General features: G+C 36.4%; 1 pseudogene; it reads right to left on the reverse strand.

Moving 5' to 3' along the window:
* Positions 1-23,525: 23,525 nt before the first annotated feature.
* LOC119505730 lies at positions 23,526-24,462 on the reverse strand (annotated as a pseudogene).
* Between the last annotated feature and the right edge of the window lie 519 nt (positions 24,463-24,981).

Genomic DNA, 24,981 nt, shown 5'->3' on the forward strand with positions numbered 1-24,981 from the left:
GGATCTGCAGTAATGTCACCTTCTCATTCATTATTTTGTTTATATGGGTCTTCTCTCTTTCTGATTTTGTCAGTCTAGCTAGGGGCTTGTCAATCTTGTTGATCTTCTCAAAGAAGCAACTTTTGGTGATATTTATCCTCTCTATTGTTGTTTTGTTCTCTATGTCATTTATTTCAGCTTTAATCCTTGTTATTTCTTTTCTTCTACTTGGTTTAGGATTGGTTTGCTGTTCATTTTCTACCTTCTTCAGTTGATCCATTAGTTCTTTGATTTTGGCTCTTTCTTCCTTTTTAATATATGCGTTTAGTGCTATAAATTTCCCCCTTAGCACTGCTTTTGCTGCATCCCATAGGTTTTGGTATGTTGTGTTCTCATTTTCATTCTTCTCTATATATTTAGCAATTTCTCTTGCTATTTCTTCTTTAACCCATTGATTGTTTAGTAGTGTGTTGTTTAACCTCCAGGTATTTGTGAATTGTCTAAGTCTCTGATGGTTATTGACTTCTAATTGTATTCCATTGTGGTCAGAGAATGTGCTTTGAATAATTTCAATCTTTTTAAATTTATTGAGGCTTGTTTTATGTCCCAGCATATGATCTATTCTGGAGAAAGTTCCGTGAGCACTAGAAAAGTATGTGTATCCTGGTGATTTGGGATGTAATGTCCGGTATATGTCTGTTAAATCTAATTCATTTATCAGATTGTTTAGGTTTTCAATTTCCTTATTGGTCTTCTGTCTGGTTGATCTATCTATAGGAGAGAGTGATGTGTTGAAGTCTCCCACAATTATTGTGGAAACATCAATTGCTTCCTTTAGTTTTGCCAGTGTTTCTCTCATGTATTTTGTGGCACCTTGATTGGGTGCATAGACATTTACGATTGTTATTTCTTCTTGTTGAATTGCCCCTTTTATTAGTATGTAGTGGCCTTCTTTGTCTCTCAAAACATCCCTGCATTTGAAGTCTATTTTATCTGAGATTAATATTGCTACACCTGCTTTCTTTTGGCTGTAGCTTGCATGAAATATTTTTTTCCATCCTTTCACTTTCAGTTTCTTTGTGTCCCTGTGTCTAAGATGAGTCTCTTGTATGCAACATATTGATGGTTCATTTTTTTTGATCCATTCTGTGAATCTATATCTTTTAATTTGGGAGTTTAATCCATTTACATTCAGCGTTATAACCGTGAAGGCATTTCTTGAATCAGCCACCTTATCCTTTGGTTTATGTTTGTCATATTTTTCCCCTCTGTCTATTAATATCCTTTATTGTACCCATACCGAATCTCTTTAGTACTGAACCTTTCTCCAAGTCTCTCTGTCCTTTCTTTGTTTCTCTGTCTGTAGGGCTCCCTTGAGTATCTCCAGTAGGGCAGGTCTCTTGTTAGCAAATTCTGTCAGCATTTGTTTGTCTGTGAAAAATTTAAGCTCTCCCTCAAATTTGAAGGAGAGCTTTGCTGGATAAAGTATTCTTGGCTGGAAATTTTTCTCACTCAGAATTTTAAATATATCGTGCCACTGCCTTCTCGCCTCCATGGTGGCTGCTGAGTAGTCACTACTTAGTCTTATGCTTTTTCCTTTGTATGTGGTGAATTGCTTTTCTCTTGCTGCTTTCAGAACTTGCTCCTCCTCTTCTGTGTTTGACAGTGTGATCAGTATATGTCTCGGAGTGGGTTTATTTGGATTTATTCTATTTGGAGTTCGCTGAGCATTTATGATTTGTGTATTTATGTTTAGAAGATTTGGGAAGTTTTCCCCAACAATTTCTTTGAATACTCTTCCTAGACCTTTACCATTTTCTTCCCCTTCTGGGACACCAATGAGTCTTATATTTGGACGTTTCATATTATCTATCATATCCCTGAGGTCCATTTCGATTTTTTCAATTTTTTTCCCCATTCTTTCTTTTATGCTTTCATTTTCCATTCTGTCATCTTCGAGGTCACTAATTCGTTGTTCAGCTTCCTCTAGTCTTGTACTATGAGTGTCCAGAATCTTTTTAATTTGGTCAACAGTTTCTTTAATTTCCTTAAGATAATCCATTTTTTTTATTTAGTCTTGCAATGTCTTCTTTATGCTCTTCTAGGGTCTTCTTGATTTCCTTTATCTCCCATACTATGGTCTCATTGTTCATCTTTAGTTCTTTGAGTAGCTGCTCTAGGTGCTGTGTCTCTTCTGGTCTTTTGATTTGGGTGCTTGGGCTTGGGTTATCCATATGGTCTGGTTTTTTCATATGCTTTATAATTTTCTGTTGTTTTTGGCCTCGTGGCATTTGCTGAACTTGATAGGGTTCTTTTAGGATTTGTAGACCAATTGAAGTCCTTATCTCTAATTTATCAGATCTACAGCTTCGTGGAGTACACTTTTTCTAACTAACCAGCAGGTGGCGTCCACGAGCCACCTGTTCTCCACAAGCCAGTTCTCCCCTGCTTAGCCTTTTTGGTGAGTGGGGGAGTGAGTCTTGTGGGGTCCAATTGGTGTACCAAGCTTGCGTGTGTAGTTGGTGTTGCCTGCCCTGTATATGGGGCGTGTTTCTGGGCAGTCAGGGAGGGGGGGGGTGGCTCTAACAATCAAATCTCCCTGGTGATCCTAGAGTTTTAAAGCTGCTGCAATAGTCTAATCCTTCATTGCAGTTCTGCCACAGTTTGTCTCTGCCACTGACCCACAAGTCCTTGGTATTGGCGTATGGCTCCTGAGACTTGCAAGTGGGCCCCTCTTCCAGGCCGTGTACCCCAGGTCCTCTGTTGAGGGATGACTGTGCTATGTCACAGGTGAGTGCCATCCCCCCAGGGCAGTTCTGGGCTGCTGGGCTGTGTAGGGAGGCTCCCAATCTGCTGAAATGATGGCTGAATGGGGCTTTGTTAATTCACACTGCTCTACCTTCCCAACTCTGGGACAATCAGCTGAGGTTGCAGGGAAGGCTAATGTCCACGCCCAGTTTTGTGGTGTGTGCCTGTTATTTGAAGCACTTCTGTCACACTGGGTTGTCTGGGGCAGCTCTGGGCTATGGGGCTGGCGATGGGCAGGAGTGTTTCCTGTCCACCAGGATGATGGCTGTGAGCGGACACCCCCCTTTTCTTGGGAAGTTGTGGTGTTTAGTGAATTTTCTCAGCCACTGGATTATTGCGTTTTGTCTCAGAGCTCTCCTAGTTCTGCTCTTGACTTGACCTGCCCAAATAGCAAGTCTTTGAAGCTTTCTGCATTGGGCTTCTTAGAGTAATTGTTTTAGAAAAAGAAAAAAGGATTAAAAAAAAATAAAGAAAGAAAAAAGGCCCCTCCTCAGAGATCTAATGGGTTATTGAAATGCTAAGAGACAAAGCAACCAGGGACATTAAGGAAAGGTCCACAGGGCAGAGAGATCAGCTTTTCTTTGGGATTTGCATATGCGCCTCAGGGCCCTTCCCCTTTCTATGTTCACCAGAACTCCAAAAATCCTCCGCTTTTATTTTGGAGTTTTTCTTTTTGTTTTTTTTCTATGCCTGTCTCCTCTCTGCTGGGCTGGCTGCTCTCAGATTCTCTGGTGTCTGGTCTCAGTCTATCTATGGTTGGAGTTTGAATCAGTAGAATGAGTTTCCGATAAGGGCAGCCACTGCAGTTCTCGCTTCTCCTTCCCGGAGCTGACAGCCCCTCCTCCCCCGGGACTGAGCCTGGCAGGGAGGGGCGCAGGACCCCTGGCCACAAAAACTTACAGATTTCGCTGATCTCAGCAGTTCCACGTTTTCATGAGTGTTGTATGAAGTATGCCCAAAGTCAGATTGCTCTGTGGTGTCCAGTCCACGCAGTTCCTGGCTTTCTACCTACTTTCCTGGAGGAGTAACTAAAACATACAGCTCACCAGTCTGCCATCTTGCCCCGCCTCTTGATTTATTCTTGCCAGACTTTCTTAGTGACCCAGAGAGTGCCTTGCCTATGGGCAAATGCAGTCCATGCATGGGCTCCTGAAGCAAAGGATTTTTTATGGATTATTAATTCACTGGGCTTTAGCTCACAGTGATATTTTACATCCTTGGGAAAAGGCCAACTGTAACACAACCTAGAGATTCAATAAGGAAATAGGCAGTCAACTCTTAGTTTTTCATGAAGGAAAATCAGGTGGTTGAGAGAAAAATTGGAACTGTTTATTTGGATTGTTGGAGCTTAATATTTAAAAAAAATGCAAGAAATCAAAAGTTGAGAAGTGTTGACAATACGTGCAAGATGACAGGATCTAGGGCAATTTACACATAGGTAACAAAGTTATAAGTCATCTGCAGCTTACAAAAACATGTAAACTAGCTGAAAAACACCATGATCTGATAATCTTGAGGGTTGTGTATAGTTTCTCTTTGAAATGCAAGATTTCTCCCTACAGTCACCCTGATTTTTGGTCAAAGATAATTACAAGAAAGGCTGTCATTGATCATAAAATAGATTTACTTTGTTCAACTTGTCCTGATTGTTCACATAACAGCAGCTTATGTTTTCTTTGCTGCAAGTTTTAATAATGAATCATAAATTGGAAAAGATTGAAGTTAGTATTTCAAAGTTTTCGTTATATAACCAATATTGCTAATTAAATCCTGTTAACAAGGAAAGCAGAAACTATTAAGAATACTCAAGAGTTTCTGAATTCTACAAGGATCAGTCATGGAGAAAAATGATTCATTTCTCTTTATAAAAGCATAAGCTACTAAACTGTAATGATTTATGGATAACTTAAGGGTAAAGAGAAAAGTCCTTTATATGAAGCAACAGAATATTATAACACAAGCATAATGTAAACAAAACCCAAAAAACATCCTGTATCAGTTCATTCAGACCTATGTAATTGATTTCTGTTTGACTCATTCTTGTGCTAGCAATCTCATGAATCTGTTAGCTTTTCAACTAAAATGCTGGAATGTTTTTATTAATCCAGTGATATGGTCTCAAAGTCAAAGTCATTTATGCAATATCATTAGAAGTATGTTCCCTAGAGCACTTGGCACAGTCTTTTCCATGTATCTTTGAGATAGACCAATTTATATTGTAGACAAAGCTCTCTGAAATGTATCTGCTTGCAGGGACTTTAGTGGGTGTGCCGGTTTGAATGTATTGTGTCCCCCAAATGCCATTATCTTTGTAGTTTTGTGGGGCAGAAGTTTTGGTGCTGGTTAGATTTGCTTGGAATGTGCCCCACCCAGCTGTGGGTAATGATTCTGATGAGATGTTCCCGTGGAGTTGTGGCCCTGCCCATTCAGGATGGGCCTTGATCGGTGGAGCTATATGAATGAACTGACTCAAAGAGAGGGAACAGAGTGCAGCTGGGAGTGATGTTTTGAAGAGGAGGAAGCTTGCTAGAGAGGAACATCCTGGGAGAAAGCTGTTTTGAGGCTGGAGCTTTGGAGCAGACACCGGCTACCTTCCCAGCTAGCAGAGGTTTTCCAGATGCCATTGGCCATCCTCTGGTGAAAGTACCCAATTGCTGATGTGTTACCTTGGATGTTTTGTGGCCTTAAGACAGTAATTGTGTAGCAAAATAAACCCCAATTTTATAAAAGCCTATCCATCTCTGGTGTTTTGCATTCTGCCTCATTAGCAAACTAGAACAGGAGGGCATGAGAGTAATACAAAGAATTGTCTTTAGGTGATAATAAACTTAAAATAGACATGGTGAATATATTAGTTTTGCTAAAATGAAAGATCTGATGAGATTCATTACAAAAATAATGTAACTAAAAAGATATTTTTTTTGCTTCTGTGGAGTGTTACTTTTTTAGAATTACTGAAGTTATCAATGACAACATTGTTTACTATCAAGTAAAGCAGTACCAGGAGATACTATGTAGAATGAAGATATTGACAAATATTTAGAAATTTCATAAAGTTTATAAAATATTTATATTTTCAACCTTTCTCCCATACAAATTTAACCAATGGAAGCTAAGTATCTCCTTCTAATTTGGCAACTTAACATATCAAATAAATCTATTTCTAGCAATTCTCTTTTTACAAAGTGATCTGTTAATTTCTGATGGGTACAGTAGGAACAACTTCACAGAAATGTTGCTATATTAGGTAACTTTCTTGGTATAAAGTAGGAACAGGTTGGAAGTTAAGCAGTTATCTTAGGTTAGTTGTCTTTTTCTTACTCCCTTGTTATGGTCTCTTTGAAATGTTCTTTTATTGTATGTTTTTTTTTTTTAATTTTTTTTCATACAGTTGATTTAAAAAAGAAAGGAAAGTTAAAAAAAAAAGAAAAACAAGGAAAAAAATATGTAGTGTCCCCTTGAGGAGCCTGTGGAGAATGCAGGGGTATTGGCCTACCCCATCTCGATGGTTGATAACATGACCACAGATATAGGGGACTGGTGGTTTGATGGCTTGAGCCCTCTACCATAGGTTTTACCCTTGGGGAGACGGTTGCTGCAAAGGAGAGGCTAGGCCTCCCTATAATTTTGCCTAAGAGCCTCCTCCCGAATGCCTGTTTGTTGCTCAGATGTGGCCCTCTCTCTCTGGCTAAGCCAACTTGAAAGGTGAAATCACTGCCCTCCCCCCTACGTGGGATCTGACACCCAGGGGAGTGAATCTCCCTGGCAATGTGGAATATGACTCCCAGGGAGGATGTAGACCTGGCATCGTGGGACGGAGAACATCTTCTTGACCAAAAGGGGGATGTGAAAGGAAATGAAATAAGCTTCAGTGGCAGAGAGATTCCAAAAGGAGCCAAGAGGTCACTCTGGTGGGTCCTCTTATGCACACTTTAGACAACCCTTTTTAGGTTCTAAAGAATTGGGGTAGCTGGTGGTGGATACCTGAAACTATCAAACTACAACCCAGAACCCATGAATCTCAAAGACAATTGTATAAAAATGTAGCTTATGAGGGGTGACAATGGGATTGGGAAAGCAATAAGGACCACACCCCACTTTGTTTAGTTTATGGGTGGATGAGTAGAAAAATAGGGGAAGGGAACAAACAAACAAACAGACAAAGGTACACTGTGTTCTTTTTTACTTCAATTGCTCTTTTTCACTTTAATTATTATACTTGTTATTTTTGTGTGTGTGCTAATGAAGGTGTCAGGGATTGATCTAGGTGATGAATGTACAACTATGTAATGGTACTGTGAACAATCGAATGTACGATTTGTTTTGTATGACTGTGTGGTATGTGAATATATCTCAATAAAATTAAGATTAATAATAATAATAATAAAAAAACACATCCTTTCAGATTTTGCAGGAGCCTACAGGAGAATCCCCAAAATACATTCAGGTCAAGAATATATCATTTATAATTTAATTTTTGGAAGACCAAAATGTAAAAAGTTATAAGGAGCAAATCAATGGTTCATGTTTTTTAATCCATCCTGCCAATATACATCTTTTAATTGGGGAGTTTAATCCATTCATAGTGTTATTACTGTGAAGACATTTCTTGAATCAGCCATCCTATCCTTTGGTTCATGTTTGTCAGACATATTTTCCCCTCTTTCTCTTTATTTCCTTTAATGTACCCTTACTAAATCTTTTTAGTTCTGAACTCTTCTCCATACCTCTCTCTCTCTTTCCTTTGTTTCTCTGCAGGTAGGGCTCCCTTTAGTGTCTCAAGTAGGGCAGAACTCTTCTTAGAAAATTCTCTCAGGATTTCTTTGTCTATGAAGATTTTATGCTCTCCCTCAAATTTGAAGGAGAGCTTTGTTGAATAAAGAAATCTTGGTTAGCAATTTTTCTCTTTCAGCATTTTAAATATGTCATACCACTGGTTTCTTGCCTCTGTGGTGGCCATTGTGTAGTCACTGCTTAGTCTTATGTTGTTTCCCTTGTATGTGGTGACTTGCTTCTCTCCTGCTGCTTTCAGAACTTCCTCCTTTTCTTCAGCATTTGACAATCTGACAAGAATATGTTTCAGAGTGGGTTTATTTGGATTTATTTTATTTGGAGTTCTTTGGGTGTCTATGATTTGCATATATATGTTATTTGTAAGGGTTGGGAAGTTTTCCACAATTTCTTTGAATACTCTTCCTAGACCTTTACCCTTCTCTTCCCCTTCTTGAACATAAATGATTCTTATATTTGTGCACTTTTTGTTGCCCATGATATCCCTATGATCCATTTTAAATTTTTTATTTTTCTCCATTCTTTCTTTTGTACTTTCACTTTCCATTCTGCACTCTTTGAGTTTGCTTATTCTTTCCTCAGCTTTCTCTAATCTAGTACAGTGTGTATCCATTATCTTTTTAATTAGAATAACAGTTTCTTTTATTTCCATAAGATCATCTACTTCTTTGTTTACTCTTGCCAATTTTTCTTTATGCCCTTCTAGGGTCTTCTTCAAGTCCTTATATCCCATGCAATGGTGTTGTTTGTGATTATGTCTTTGATTAATTCCTCCAATTACTGTATCTTCTCTGAGTTTTTGATTTGGGTGTTTGAGTTTGGGTTATCCATATCTTCTGGTTTCCTCATATCCTTTAAAATTTTCTGTGATTTTGTCCTCTTGGCATTTGTTTCCTGATAAGTTTCTCTTAGGATATGCAGGATTATTTGAGAAATTTTTCAGAGCTACAATTGGTGGAGTGCACTTTCTCTGACTTACCAGCAGATGTTGCCCCAAATCCACCTATTTCCCTCAAGTCAGTTCTCCTCAACTTCATCTATGTGATGAGTGGGTTCTGAGTCATGTGGGGGGGGGGTCCAATCAGTGCCCCAAATTTCCTTTTGTAGTTGGTGCAGCCAGCCCTGAAGTTGACCTGTGTGCTCTGTGCAGTTAGGGAGGGAAGGAAGCTTTAAAACTCAAATCTCTCAGCCTTTCCTGGAGATTCAAGTTGTTGCACAAGCTCCATGCTTCAGCTCAGACTCTCTGCAGTCTCTGCTGCAGACCCACAAGTCACTGGGATTGATGTAGGGTTCTTGGAACTTCTATGTGGGAACCTGCCTCCAAGCCATGCTCTCTGTGGGTGTCCATAGAGGGAAGACTGTGTAACATCACAGGTGAGAACAATCCCCTATGGAAGCTCTGGGCCATGGCAACTTGCAGGGCCATTCCCAGCCTGCTGAGAAGATAGATGTATGGGGTGTGGTGATTTCCCATTTCTGTGGACCTCTGCCTTACTAGCTCTGGGACAATTAGCTGCAGGTGTGTGAAAGACTGTCATTCACTCCAGATACTGATACAGGTGCCCAGCATGTGGAAGTCACTCCCCAACATACTTGACTGCATGGCTCTCACTGCTGGAACCACAGCCACTTTTGGGGTTTTTGAATCAATCCATCTCTAAACACTGACACATGGTGACTCATCTTAGACAAAGGGATGCAAAGAAATTGAAAGTGAAAGGATGCAAAAAAATATTCCATGCAAGCTACATCCAAAAGAAAGCAGGAGTAGCATATTAATCTCAGATAAAATAGACTTTAAAAGCAAGTATGTTATAAGAGACAAAGGAGGTCACTATATAATAAAAGGAACAATTCAACAAGAAGAAATAACAATAATAAATGTCTATGGAATAATAAAGCCAAGATGGCAGCATAGAGAAGAGTGGAAGCTAAGTATTCCCCCTGGAACAACTACAAAAAAATAGAAACAACTAGTAAATAATCCAGAATAACTGCAGGGGAACAAACGAGACCATCCACTCATCATACACCAACCTGAATTGGGACGAATGCCCGAGAACACAGCATAAAATCTCTTCCAGGGCTGTGAAGCAGAGAAGGGTGGAGACAGCACAAGCAGAGAGAGAGACCATTGAAATGCTAATGACCTCCACCTGGGAGCTCTGTCTTCTCTAGGAGGAAAGAGGTGGGGCCCTTTCCATTCACAACCAGACCCCAGAGCCTGGGGGAACACGGCCATACCTCCTCACACCAGTCAAGAATTATAGGCTAACAGGCGTCACCTGCTGGGCAGAAAAGCACAGTGACCCGAGGCATCAAAGGGTGAAGCAATTTTCTAAGACACACCCACAGGGAAACCAGATGCTGAATATTTCTTCCCTCTGGGACCTAAGCCTGTTCTGGTCTGGGAAAACCTGATTTGGATAACCAAGGAAACCATGCCTAGACAACAGAAAATTACAACCTACACTAAGAAAAACAAAGTTATGTCCCAGTCAAAGGAACAAACGTACCCTTCAACTGAGATACAGGAATTTAAACAACTAATGCTAAATCAAATCAAAAAGTTTAGAGAAGATATTACAAAAGAGATAGAGGCTGTAAAGGAAGCACTGGGCATGTATATGGCAGAAATCAAAAGTTCAAAAAAACAACTAGTAGAATCTATGGAAATGAAAGGCACAACACAAGAGATGAAAGACACAATGGAAACATACAAGAGCAGATCTCAAGAGGCAGAAGAAAACACTCAGGAACTGGAGAACAAAACACCTGAAAGCCTACACACAAAGGAGCAGATGGAGAAAAGAATGAAAAAATATGAGCAATGTCTCCGGAAACTCAAGGATGAAACAAAGTACAATAATGTGCGTAACATTGGTGTCCCAGAAGGAGAAGAGAACCGAAAGGGGGAAGAAGCAATAATAGAGGAAATAATTAATGAAAATTTCCCATCTCTTATGAAAGACATAAAATTACAGATCCAAGAAGCGCAGCGTACTCCAAACAGAAGAGATATGAATAGACCTACGCCAAGACACTTAATAATCAGATTATCAAATGTCAAAGACAAAGAGAGAATCCTGAAAGCAGCAAGTGAAAAGTGATCCATTACATACAAAGGAAGCTTAATAAGACTATGTGTGGATCTCTCAGCAGAAACCATGGAGGCAAGAAGGAAGTGTTGTAATATATTTAAGATACTGAAAGAGAAAAACCGCCAACCAAGAAAAAATAAATAAATAAATAAAATAAAAATATCTATGAACCCTATCAAGGTATTCCAAAATACAAGACAAAAACATTGGCAAAACTTAAGGAAGGAATAGATGTTTCCACAATAATTGTGGGAGACTTCCATATGTCACTCTCCCCTATAGATAGATCAACCAGACAGAGGACCAATAAGGAAATTGAAAACTTAAGCTTTCTTACAAATGAATTTGAATTAACAGACATATATAGAACATTACATCACAAATCACCAGGATACACATTCTTCTTTGTGCTCATGGAGATTTCTCCAGAATAGATCATATGCTGGGCCATAAAACAAGCTTTGATGAATTTTAAAAGACTGAAATTATTCAGAACACATTCTCTGATCACAAAAGAATAAAATTAGAAGTCAATAACCATCAGAAACTTGGAAAATCCATAAATATCTGGAGGTTAAACAACACAATCATAAACAATCAGTGGGTTAAAGAAGAAATAGCAGGAGGAATTGCTAAATATTTAGATACAAATGAAAATGAGAACACAACATATCAAAACTCATGAGATGCAGCAGAGGTGGTATTGAGGGGGAAATTTATAGCTATATATGCGTACATTAAACAGGAAGAAAAAGCTAAAATCAAAGATCTAATCAAACAACTGAAGAAACTAGAAAATGAACAGCAAAGTTATCCTAAACCAAGTAAAAGAAAAGAAATAACAAGATTAAGGCATAAATTAATAACATACAGAGCAACAAAAAATAGTAGAGAGAATGAATATCACCAAAAGTTGGTTCTTAGAGATGGTCAACAAGATTGACAATCCCCTAGCTAGACTAACTAATCAATGAGAGAATAGCCAAATAAACAAAAGGATAAATGAGAGAGGGGATATTACTGCATATCCCAAAGAAATTTGGAAAAACTATGAGAGGATAATATGAACAACTATATGCCAACAAACTAGATAATGTGGAGGAAATGGACTGTCTCCTGGAAACATATGAACAACCTAGACTGACCAGAGAAGAAACAGTAGACCTCAGCCAATAAATCACAAGAGAAGAGATCCAATCAGTCATCAAAAAGCTTCCCACACATAAATGCCCAAGGCCAGATGGCTTCACAGGGGAATTCTACCAAATTTTCAAACAGAACTGACACCCAATCTTACTTAAAATCTCTCAAAACTTTGATGAAAATGGAACACAACATAACTCATTTTATGAAGCTAATGTCACTCTAATAACAAAACCATGTAAAGATTCTACAAGAAAGGAAAACTACAGGCCAATCTCCCTAATGAATATAGATGCATAAATTGTCAACAAAGTACTTGCAAATCAAAAGTAAAGACACATTAAAAAATCATACACTATGACAAAAGGTGTCCATTCCAGGCATGCAATGATAGCTCAACCTAAGAAAATCAATCAATGTATTATAATACATTAACAAATCTAAAGGGAAAAATCAAATGATCATCTCAATAGATGCTGAAAAAGCATTTGAAAGAATCCAACATCCTTTTCTGATAAAAACATTTCAAAAGGTAAGAACTGAAGGAAAATTTATCAATATGATAAAGGGCATATATGAAAAACCTATAGCCAGCTTAGTACTCGATGGCAAGATATTTAAAGCCTTCCCTCTAAGATCAGGAATGAGAAAAGGATGCCGACTGTCAGCACTGTTATTCAACATTGTGCTTGAAGTGCTAGCCAGAGTAATTTGACAAGACAAAGAAATAAAAGGTATCCAAATTGGAAAGGAAGAAGGAAAAGTGCAATTATGTGCAGATGATATGATGTTATATCTGAAAAATCCTGAGAAATCAATAAAAAAGTTACTTGAGCTTATAAATTTAGCAAAGTAGCAGGATACAATAATAATGCATGTAATTCAGTAATGTTCTTATACACTAGAAAGGACCTAATGGAAGAGACATTCAAGAAAAACATTCTCTATAGCAACTAAAGAAATCAAGTACCCAGGACTAAACTTAACCAAAGATGTACAAGAACTATACATTGATAACTACATAATTTTACTAAAAGAAATAGAACTGGACTTACAAAGATGGAAAAATATTCCTTCTTCATAGATAGGAAGCTAAATGTCATTAAGATGTCCATTCTACCCAAACTCATCTAAGGATTCAATGCAATTCCTATCAAAACTCCAACAACCTGCATTGCAGGATTGGAAAATCTACTTATCAAATTTATATGGAAGAGTAATTTGCCTCAAATTCCTGAAAACATTATAAAAAAGGAAGAAGTGGAAGGACTTATACTCCCTGACTTTGGAGCTTATTACTAACTCACAGTTGTCAAAACAACATAGTACTGGCACAAAGATAGACATTTTGACCAATGGAATTGAGTGGAGAATTCAGAGATAGACCCCCAGATCTATGGTCAACTGATCTTTTATAAGGTCCCCCAAACAACTTTTCAACAAAAGGGGCTGGGGAGCTGTATATACATATCTAAAAGAAAGAAGACACTTACCTCACACACTGGACAAAAATTAACTCAAAATGAATTGAAGACCTCAATATAAGAGACAGTACCATAAAACCCCTAGAAGATAATCTAAGGAAACTTCTTCAAAACCTTGTATTAGGAGTTCAATGCCTTGTCCTTACACCAAAAGCACAAACAACAAAAGAAAAAATAGATAAATGGGAACTCCTCAAAAATAAAAATTTCTGTACCTCAAAGGAATTTGTCAAAAAGGTAAAGCAGCAGTCAATTCAGTTGGAAAAAATATTTGGAAACCATCTGTCTGACAAAAGACTGACATCTTGCATATATAAAGAAATCCTACAACTCAATGACAGTACAAGTAGCCCAATTATAAAATGGGCATAAGATATGAAAAGAGAGTTCTCTGAAGAGGAAATACTAATGACCAAGAAATACATGAAAAACTGTTCAGCTCCACTAGCTATTAGATGCAAATTAAGACCACAATGAGATATTTTCTCACACCAATTAGATTGACTGCTGTTAAACAAACAGGAAACTACAGATGCTGTAGTGAATGTAGAGAAATTGCAACTCATTCATTGTTGGTGGGACTGTACAATGGTGCATCCACTCTCTAAGAGGGTCTGATGGTTCTTAAGAAAATTAGATATAGAGTTACCCTTTGATCCAGCAATTTCACTTCTTGGTATATACCCAGACAATCTAAAAGCAGTGAAACAGAGTGATATCAGCATGCCAATGTTCATAGCAGCAATATTCACAATTGCCAAGAGATGGAAACAACCCAAATCTTCAACAGATGATTGGATGAACAAAATGTGATATACACACATGATGGATTACTACAGGGCAGTAAGAAGGAATGATGTCACGAAACATATGACAACATGGATGAACCTTGAAGAATAATGCAGAGCCAAATAAGCCAGGCAGAAAAATAAACATATTGTATGTTACCACTGGTGTGAACACTGTGAGAAATGTAAAATAAATGGTACATATTGTAGAAAGTAGGGGACCTAGCAATAGACAGCAAATAGTTAAGGGGGAATGATAGTCTAGTAAGAACAAATAAGTTAGGGAGGGTAAACTTACTGTTCTGGGAATGCTCAGGAATGACTATGATTTGTGAATTTCTGGGGTGTATGGTAGGGACAAGTTTGCAGAAATGTAGTTATTTTAGATTATTTGTTTTTCTTATTCCTTTGTTGTGTTATAGTCTATTTACTTGGGTTAGGGTAGGAACATGTTGGAAAAAAGATTTGTATCTCTTTTAAAAATGTTATCAGGAAATGTTGCACACTCAGTTAAAAAGAATCATGTGTGACTGTGAAAAATGCATTCTTGTCTAAGTAAAATGACAATAGTAGTTAACAGGATTGTAAAAAAAAAACTTTTGCTTTAAAAATAAGAAGATTTCATTCTTTTAAAGTCAATGTAGATCACATGAAATTATTATGAGAAGACAAGGAAATTGTCTTTTCTGCTGATTACCCAGAAGGTAAAGAATAACCTTTTACAGTGTTTTATAACCTAATAATTCAAGAAAATTTTGTCATTTTAACTGAGGGAAAAACAATTCCAAACTTTGCATCCCTATACTATTTGGTATAAAGTTTCTTAATTTTTTTATAGATAAGCCATAAAATCTTACTCAGCTTTGACCAGGAGAAATAAAATTATTTTTCTGCAAATCTTTTGCAACTTCCTATATCCTTTCAGGCTTTGTCCTACACATTCCTTTTCCTCATTCTGCAACAACCAGTCACTTTAATTTAGGATAAATCTACCCAGTTTTTCCTTAACAAAACCCATTTTTCTTGCTTTTTAGAAATAATTTGTCATAAACTTAAGCTTTTAAGTGATGAAAAGATCTTGGAACATATCTTCAATTTGGCATTCTACAAAATGCAATTACCATTGATATATTTTGCAGAATTATGACTCAGTTTGGATAAATGTATACCTAACATTTTTATCTTCTTATGTGTCTAGTAGATGTAATTCCAGATTATTTGAATGGTGTTCCAGTTTGCTAATGTTGCTGCTTTGAAAAACACTAGAAATGGACTTGCTTTTGTAAAGGGGGTATATTTGTTTACAAAGTTACAGTCTGAAGGCCACAAATTGTCCAAGGTAAGGCATCAATAATTGGGTACCTTCACTGAAGGATGGCCATTGGTGTCTGGAACACCTCTGTTAGCTGGAAAGCACGTGGCTGGCATCTGCTGGCTCCCAGGTTGTGTTTCACAATGACATTCTCCAAAATGACAGCATCAGCTTTTAATAGCCATATTCAAAATGACTCTTTGGGCTGCAGCCATATTGAGCTCCTTTTGTCTGAGCATTTTTAGGGCTCTGGTAAACTAATCAAGACTCATGCTGAATGGGTGGGGCTACAAAACTATGGAAATAATCTAATCAAAGTTATTATCCACATTTGGGTGGGTCACATCTCCATGGAAACAATCTACTCCAAAATTTCCAACCTAATCAACAAAATACATCTGCCCCCACAAGATTGCATTAAAGATAATGGCACTTTGGGGGGACATAATACATCCAAACCAGCACAATTGGTAAATCTGTAAAAGTTTGAGAAGACATGCAATTAGGATACAACATATATTTGTACTATTCTTAATGACAACTCAGGATACTAAAATGTTTTCACCAAGTAAAAAGTATAAACTAACACTGATAACCAATAATTTACCTAAATTATGTGAAATCTTATTTAAAACAAATGTGTTTATTTAATAAGAATACTTTTTTTACTTTATGATATTAGCACTTTCTTAATTTCTTGGAGTTTCAGGAATATTTAACTTTTATAGGAATGATTATATCTTTAATCCAATTAAAATAAAACTCTGAAGTTATTTTAAAAGTTAATTTGGTAATAACATTTGGAATTAATTAAATATACATATATAACATACATAAGCATAAAGATACATACAAATAGAATATAATTTCAATTTTAAACTTTTCAGGCATAAGTCAGACAAAAACACAGAAATACACAATGAACTCTTTTCTATAAAGGAGCTGGCTTTTGCCTTTGTCCCACTCTGATATTTTACCAGGATGGTACTTCTGCCAGATGGCAGAAATGGAGATTTCCTGTCTGATATGAAGTCTTAAGCTACCCGCCTAATATTTGGGGACAGATTTTATGATTTTTTTTCTCTGATGTGTAATCATATACATGTTGCAGACTAAATGGGTGAGATCCAGAGGAGAAGTGGCCATCTAGGTGTCTCCAAAGTCTTCCTGGATGGACATAATATTCATTCTTTTTCCAGTTAACTTTTTCAGCCTGTAGATGAAAAGTAGATGTCTGCTTTAGAGTTTGCTTATCACCTGCAAAGTCTAAACATAGAAAGGGTTCCTAAAACCCAGTGGCTGTGAGGAATACAGGGCTGGAGTAGGAAGTAAAGAAGACAAAGGAGCTAATAGGAAGGTGGAAAATGATAAAAAGTAGTAAGAAGGAAGGTGTGGTGATGGGAAGATAAAGGTCTTAGATAAACTCTCTTTCAATATCTCAATTTTCTCAAAGAGGCACTTGAAGTTCTTATAATTCCTTAGTGAAATTATGCCATCAAGAAAGAAAACAGTGTTAGTGCTACAGTAGCAGAAAGTATAACCAAAATATATCTTCAAAGAAGGAGATTCAGGAAACATAGAATTTTTCACAGTAGAGTGTCAAAATAACCACCAAAATTCAAATGATATAACAACAAAGCAGGAAGTTCAAAATTCAGTTGAGAGCTTGATTGACAAACAAGAGGAAAAACAAGGTAGCATTGAATAACTTCTTATCATCTCCAATATGAAAGTATTTTACAGCACTGTGTCTGTTAGGTTCTCCAAAGAAACAGAAATTTGGGGGGCTTTCATATCAGTGATCCATAAAGCAGTCATCAGTTTGGATATTTTTGTGAGTGATGCTATTGTAGTCTTGAGTCTTAAATTCAAAGGGGAGTTTGTAAAATACCTCCACAGAAATATCTAGATCAGTATCTGGCCAAATAACTGGACACCATAACTTAGCTAAGGTGACACATAAAATCAACCATTACACACACCCTATTGGAATTTTCTGTTAATTTGCAATATCTCTCCCTTGATCATAAACAATTAAGCATCCAGAATTCACTTATTTGAATTCCCAGGCTTTGGTCAGGAACTGACTGTTCTGAGGTTAAAATATATCCAGAATCCAGAAAACTTCTCATCACCACCACTATCACCTAATTCACACTTCCATAGTATATCTTCCAGTTCATTGTGAATTCCTCCTACTGCTCTCTTCACATCCACCCTTGCCCATATACATACAATTCTCAGTGAACAAACCAATATATTTTACAAAGATAAGCTCAGAAGTCTTCAATTGTCATTCTATGTTAGGAAAACAACAAGTCTGTGCAATGGAAATCATAATTTATAGACTGTGCCTTTCCATCCCCTTTATGCCAACTCCTCAACCTCATCTTGCCCTCCTTCTAACTGCTCTGATCTCATTATCCCCTAGATCCACTAATGCTCTTTGGGTCAGTCAGGTATGGCCCACTTGCAAGGTCCTCACATTTGCATTTTTTTTTCTACTGTGGATGTCCTTCCACAAAGTAACTAAAAGGCTAGCTACCACAACTACTTCAGGAATAACTGTACCTTCTTAGTGAGCCTTCCTCTGAACAACTTATTTCAAATTTGGCCACACCCCTGATTTCCTATATCCTTGACTTATTTTTTCATGATACTCATTCATTAAGCATAATATGTTATATGCATATGATATATTTATTCTTTATTGTTTGTCTCCAACCACCATTTATTTCTTTGAATTGCTATATTCATTCCAGCCTAAGACAATGTCTGAAAAATGAATTAAAGTTGATCAATTTAGTTTCATACATTCTCAAGAATTTTACAGTAGTTTTGGTAGTTTGTAAAAACTGATAGTCATAAGATATGTAGTCATTTATCATAAAACTTAATGGAAACATATAATTATGAATTGTAACAAACCAGTGATAGCTAAGCTCATGTGCCAACTTGGCTAGATTATGTTATCTCTTGATTGGTCAAGTGAGCACTAGCCTGAGAACTAATATGATAGCATTCTCTGGAATTATCAGCCAGATCTCTGATCTGGACTACATTCATCATGGAAGGGGCAGCATTTTGTTCTAACTGGAATAGAAATATGTTCTGGATATGGATTTGCCTTCCCTGTATGCAATTCTTCTCCCATAACCACTATCCATGTACTTACAGAATGCCTTATCCATAGTCATAGTATTCCACACAGCATTGCCTCTGATCAAGGAGCCCACTTCATGGCAAATGAAGTGCAGAAATGGGTACCCAGTCATGGAATTCACTGGTCTTACAATATTTCTGTCATTCTAAAACATTTGGATTGACAGAAGTGTGAAATGGCCTTTTGAAGAATCAGTTATGGTGTCAACTGCATGACAATACCTGGCAGTGCTGGGGCAATATTCTGTAGAAGAGTTTATATTCTAAATTGGTGTCCACTCTGTAGTGCTCTTTCTCTCATAGCAAGAAATCATGGGTCCAGGAGTCAAGGGGTGGAAATGGGAATGGCACCACTCACTACTAACCCCATTAATCCATGAAAAATTTGAATCCTGTCACTTCAATCTTAAGCTCTTTTGGTCTACAAGTGTTAGTTCCAAAAGAAGGAGTGTCTCTACCAGTTGACGCAGCAATGATCCCACTGAACTGGAAGTTAAGACTGTTACCAGGCCCCTTTGGGCTCCTCATGCCACTGAAACAACAGAAGGGATTTGCTGTACTGGTTGGGGTGAGGGATCATGATTATCAGGGGAAAAAAGGGCTGATACTATACAATGGAGGTATAAGAGGCTGTTTCTGCAATACAGGAGATCCCCTAGGGCATTTCTTAGTACTACCATGCCCTGTTATTTAAGTCAATGGAAAACTGAAACAACCCAAACCAGCAGGATTAATAATATCCCAGAAACACTAGGAATGAAGTGTGTAACCCATCTGGTAAAGAACTATGTCCAGCTGAGTTGCTTTCTGTGGGTAAAGAGAATACAGAATGGGTAGTGTAAGAAGGTAGCTATAAATACAAGCTATGACCATGTGACAAGTTACGGAATTTAAGATCCTAATGGTTTTAAATATCCCTTCCTTGTTTTGTCATGAATATTTTTGTATATATGTAAAATCAAAAATCTTCATTTTCTTTCCTGTCTTATCCCTTTATCATATAGAGACATTGTATTAAATTATGCCATAGTGTTTAGTTATAGGATAAGTTTAAGAGTATATCAAAGGACTTGCACCATCTTCAGGGAAAATCAGTGCATTTCTGCTTGTATGCAGGACAGTTGAATATTGTTAGGTGAGAATGTAACTGTTATTTTTTTTTATTTAGAGAGTAAGGAGATGTGTATGAGTGTCAAGGTGACAAGGCATGAACTGTGAAAGAAAAGTTCATGTGTCAACTTGACTAGCTTATGGTATCCAGTTGTTTTATCAGGCAAACACTGGCCTGATAGTTATGAGAATAATTCATGAATATAAATCATGAATAAGTTGATTGTGTCTATGGATGACTACATCTAAAATCAACTAAGCAGATTGCTGTCAACAATGAGAAGGGCCTTACCCAATCAGTTGAAGGCCATACAAGTAGAACTGATGATTTCAACACTCAGAAGGTAAAATTTCCATCTATACTTCAGTCATCCAAGTTCTCTTGGGGAGTTCACCAAAAACCTTTATCAGAGTTCCCAGCTTGTAGCATGCAACTTACATCCCCACAGTTGTGCTGCAATGACCATCACATTACTGCTCTTTTTCTATGTATTTGGGGGATAATTTTTAAAAAAATTCTGTAATGTATTCAAATTTGTTAATGTATTACATTGTTTTTCATCAATTCTCAAGTTATCTTTTGAAATATTGTTTCTGCTGCGTGTTTTTCTTCCCTCTCCTTCTGAGACTTACTAAAAGGATTTCAAAACTGTGGCTCACTCTCCCTTTGTCCAGTGAATGGACAGATGAGTGGGAAAATGGGGATGAAAATTAGATGAAGAATAGGGTGGGATGGAGGGGATGGAAAGATTTCGGTGTTCTTTTTTGTTTTTATTTTTATTTTGGAGTAAGGAAAAGGTTCAAAAATTGGTTCTGGTGATTAATGCAGAAATGTATGATGGTAATGTGAATAACTGATTGTACACTGGGGATGAATAATTGTACACTATGGATGAATGAATATAGGGTTTGTGAATATATCTCAATTAAATGTATAAAAAAAGTAAATGAACAATGCAGGGAGGAGGAGAATGGGATGTTTTGCATGTTGTTTTTATTTTAATCTTCATTTTATCTTTTGGATAATGAAAATGTTCAAAGTTTGATTGTGGTGATGAGTGTACATCTATATGATGAGACTCTGAACAACTGATTGTACACTTTGGATGATAATATGTTACTATATCTCAGTAAAACTGCATTCAAAAAAACGTATTTCTCAGATTGCTTCTCACTGCCTTCTTCCTTATTAACCCCAAGTAAAGGCTTATCTTATTTGATTTCCACCTTTTCTAGAATATTAGCTTGGTAATATGTATTAGGATATAAGATTTTTATGCAGATTACATTCTAATATTTCATCTAAACTTTTTATTTGACCAGATGAAATGTCAATAGGAATTAACTAATTTGCAATTAATAAAAATATGAGACCTCATCTTGCCTTTTTATTTAATAATGTACCTTAAAGTTGTCCCATAAAACACATATAAAGCTGATTTCATTTATCTCACCAATATATATTATTCAATTGCAAATATGCATTATGATTTACTTACTAAGCTTTCTATCAATATAGTTTGCTTGTTTCTAAATGTTTGCTTGGCACAATACACGTTGCAATAGTTATTAGCTTACATAGATATTTCACATATTACAGTAATTATATCTGTAAAAGATATCTGCAGAAGTTATAATACTAGGTCAAAGGGGAATTTTTAAAAGATGGACAATAGTAAAATAATTTACTCCAGATATTGTACAAATTTACACCCCAATAGTGTGTGAGAATGTGTGTCCCCCATCCCTGTGAGTGGAAAACCTTATGCTCTAAAGCATTTTTATCCCTTACAAACTTATATATATATATATTGATTCCTCAGGGTGGTTTTAATTTGCACATGATACTGAAAATCTCACACATCTTAGAGGCATTTATATTTTCTGTTCTCCAAATTGTCAGCTATTTTTTAAAAATGAAATGTAGATTTAATTTTTATCCCTCCATTGATTTTTGGAACCTTTATATATTAAGTGTCCCTGTGTCTGTGTAATATAATTCCACATTATTGCAAGTTTTATTTATCATTTCTCTTTCTTTAAAATGCTTATTGCCATCTAAAGATGTTTATAAATACTCAAGTTCATCAATATTTCTGTTATAAATTATGTTTCCTGTCATAATTTAAAGATTTTTGTTCTGTAAGATTATATTTTTAATTTTCTTTTATATATGTATATATACATATATATATATATATATATATATATATATATATACACACAAAATTCAAGAAGTAGAGCAAATTAATAAATTAATTAGCTATATGATAGACTGAGAAAGCTGGCTCCTCAGTTCATTTGAGGAGGCAAAGAGAGATTCTAAACAATTAATCTTTGGCTTTGTACAGAGAAATATTCTGGAGTGCTGTGTGGATAGGCTAGGGGCCTAGTGTAAACATAGGAGTAGGTATGGGGATAGGGTGAAAGAAAAAGGTAAAAGTAGGTGTAATGTACTTTTAGAAACATTTCAATATGAATTTAAGTGTGGGAATTTTTGTGAATACATTAAGGAATCATTGTGAAATGACAAGACAACATCTGTATTTTAGGAAAATATATTGGATGGCAAAGTGCAGGATATATTTTTAAAGTTTGAAATGAACTAGAGTCATGCTAAATACTTTGAAATGTATTAAATGAGTCTATGGAAAGATATGGGGAGAGTGAACTTTAGCAGTGAATAGAGAAGCAGGGTAGGGTGGATTCTTCTAAGTTCCCATTTTTCCCTACAATCCTTAGAACATTTACATAATCCCCTTCATGAAGAGGCTTGAGGAAACATAAGTGTATTAGTGAAATAGCAATAATAAAACCTTGGATAAATGCAACATTATGATTTATTACCCTACAATTCATCCTGCATATGGTCCTATTTAGAGTTTGTTTATATGTCACAGCTGAAAAATATCCCTATTTTGATTTTATATGTTTCATATTTAGCCACCCAATCTCTTGTTTCCCTGACTCAAAGCAAAAAGCTTCATTAGGTATTAAATCATCTCTTTGGGTTCATTTAAATATAAAAGCTTGTTAATTTCAATGTAGAACAAGTTGTTTAGCATTCTAATATCCCAAAGAAGGTAACTTAATTTCAATATTTTTATTGCAAACCCCAAAATCCTAAATTATACAAAGTCCCTTTAGATAGTTTTTAAAATGAATATCAAATGGGAGGAAGTCAAAAAGTCAATTATAACTAAGATATACATGCTAGAAAAGAGAACAGGTAAGTGAATTCTTGAAAATATAATATACACACACTTATTTTCCTTGGTACTTCATAGACCACTTTCCATATTTTATGTACCACATTATGTCTTATGTACCATGCATGCATGTTTTCCACATTTTCCTGTGTGCTCTAAGGCTGTGCTGTCCAACATGGTATCCAGTATTTTAGGCATGGAACTATTGGCCACTTGAAATATATATTATCAAAAATGAAATGTACTCTAAGTAAAAAATACACAAGAGATTTTGAAGACTCAGCATGAACAAAGTAAAGTAAAACAATATTTATTTTATTTTTGGTGAAAATAATATTTAAATAAAGAATAGATATTATATTAAGAGTATAACATTCACAAACATGTATTATATGTTAAATATTTAAATAAGAAATTAATGTCAATGTTGATATATTGATATTGATTATAATATTAATGTTTTGGGTAAAAGAAACATATTTACATTAATATCATTTTCATTTCACATTTTTAGTGGGTACTAGAAAATATAAAATTACATATACAGCTCACATTGTATACATTTTAGATAGCATACTCTAGGATGTTCTAATAACATGAAAGCGGGAATAAAGAAAACACAGTAAGAATGGCAATGACTATTCTTTCATGGAAGAGAATACCCCAAACACTCTTTTCACAGCACCCAGCACTTCCTTATTCCTCAGACTGTAGATAATGGGATTGAGCATGGGGGTGAGGATGGTGTAGAAGACTGCCAAAATCTTATCTTCCTTTGGTGAGTGAAGCTTCCTGGGCTGAATATAGGTGTAGACAAAAGGAGCATACTAAAAGGTCACTACAGTTAAATGTGTTGAACAGGTAGTGAAAGCCTTTTTCCTTCCCTCTTTTTGAGTGCATATGATAGACAGCATAAAGGACCTGACAAAAGGAAGCCATGATGCCAAGGAAAAGGAGGAGGAGAAAGAGGCTTGTGCTCACAAAACCCATGTACTCATAGACTCAGGTGTCCATACATGCAAGAGGCAACATTGCTGGAACATCACAAAAGAAGTGATCAATCACCCTCAACTGACAGTAAGGAATATGGAGGGCATAGACTGTGTGAGCCAAGGAATTGATGGACCACAAGATCCAGGATCCTATGATCAGCTGGACACCCATTCCTCTACTTATGCAAATGGGATAATGAAGAGGGTGACAAATGGCCACATAGTTGTCATAGGCCATGGAAGCCAGCAGTAAACCCTCAGAACATGCCACTGCCAAGAAGAAGCTTTGTACACCACATCCCAGGAAGGAGATGCCTTTCTGGCCAGAAAGAAAGTTGAACACTGTCTTGGGGATAGTAGTGGAGATGAACATCAGGTCCATGAGGGTGAGCTGGCTGAGTAGAAAGTACATAGGTATGCAGAGATGGGGATCTAAACATATGAGGTTGATCATGACTGAGTTTTCCACAGAGGCAAGGAAGAATATGAGAATGATGAGGGTCAAGAGAAGCAGGCCAGTTTGATTTTGGGGAATCAAACCCACCAAAGTGAAGTCATTTGAAGTTTGATTCCATTTCTCCATGAAAACTTACTGCTTAACTTCCCTGAGAGAAAATGAAAGCAAAAAACAAAGTAAAAAAGCACAAAACAAAATTAAACAAGAGCATAAAAAGGAACCCTATATCACAGTCACAAGTGTCAGTTTCCATATGCATTTGATGTTAATTCCTGTTTCATGAAAATTAATTTAAATAATACACAGCCCCTGTCATAGACAATGGCATGTGGTGGATTCCCAGGGAAGTTTGTCAATCATCATCATCATCATCAATCATATCATTATCATGCCTGATTCCCTCACTTGACTTTTTTTTTTTTTTCATTTTCTGATTAAGATTTTATTCTTTATTTTTATTCAAGGTTCAGTATCAAATAAAGCTGAATTAAGTTGTTTAAACAAACTGCTACAGAAACTTTAAATTTTGGAAGCTTTGAGCAAAGTAGCATAACTGACAAGTAAATTTGCTTGTTTTTATGAAGTGTAATTTTTCTAAGAGTAGCTAAATCCATGACTAACAACCTCTAACATCATACAGATCAG

This window comes from Choloepus didactylus, chromosome 10 (genome assembly GCF_015220235.1).
Source record: "Choloepus didactylus isolate mChoDid1 chromosome 10, mChoDid1.pri, whole genome shotgun sequence".
In the NCBI taxonomy this organism is placed as follows: Eukaryota; Metazoa; Chordata; class Mammalia; order Pilosa; family Megalonychidae; genus Choloepus; species Choloepus didactylus.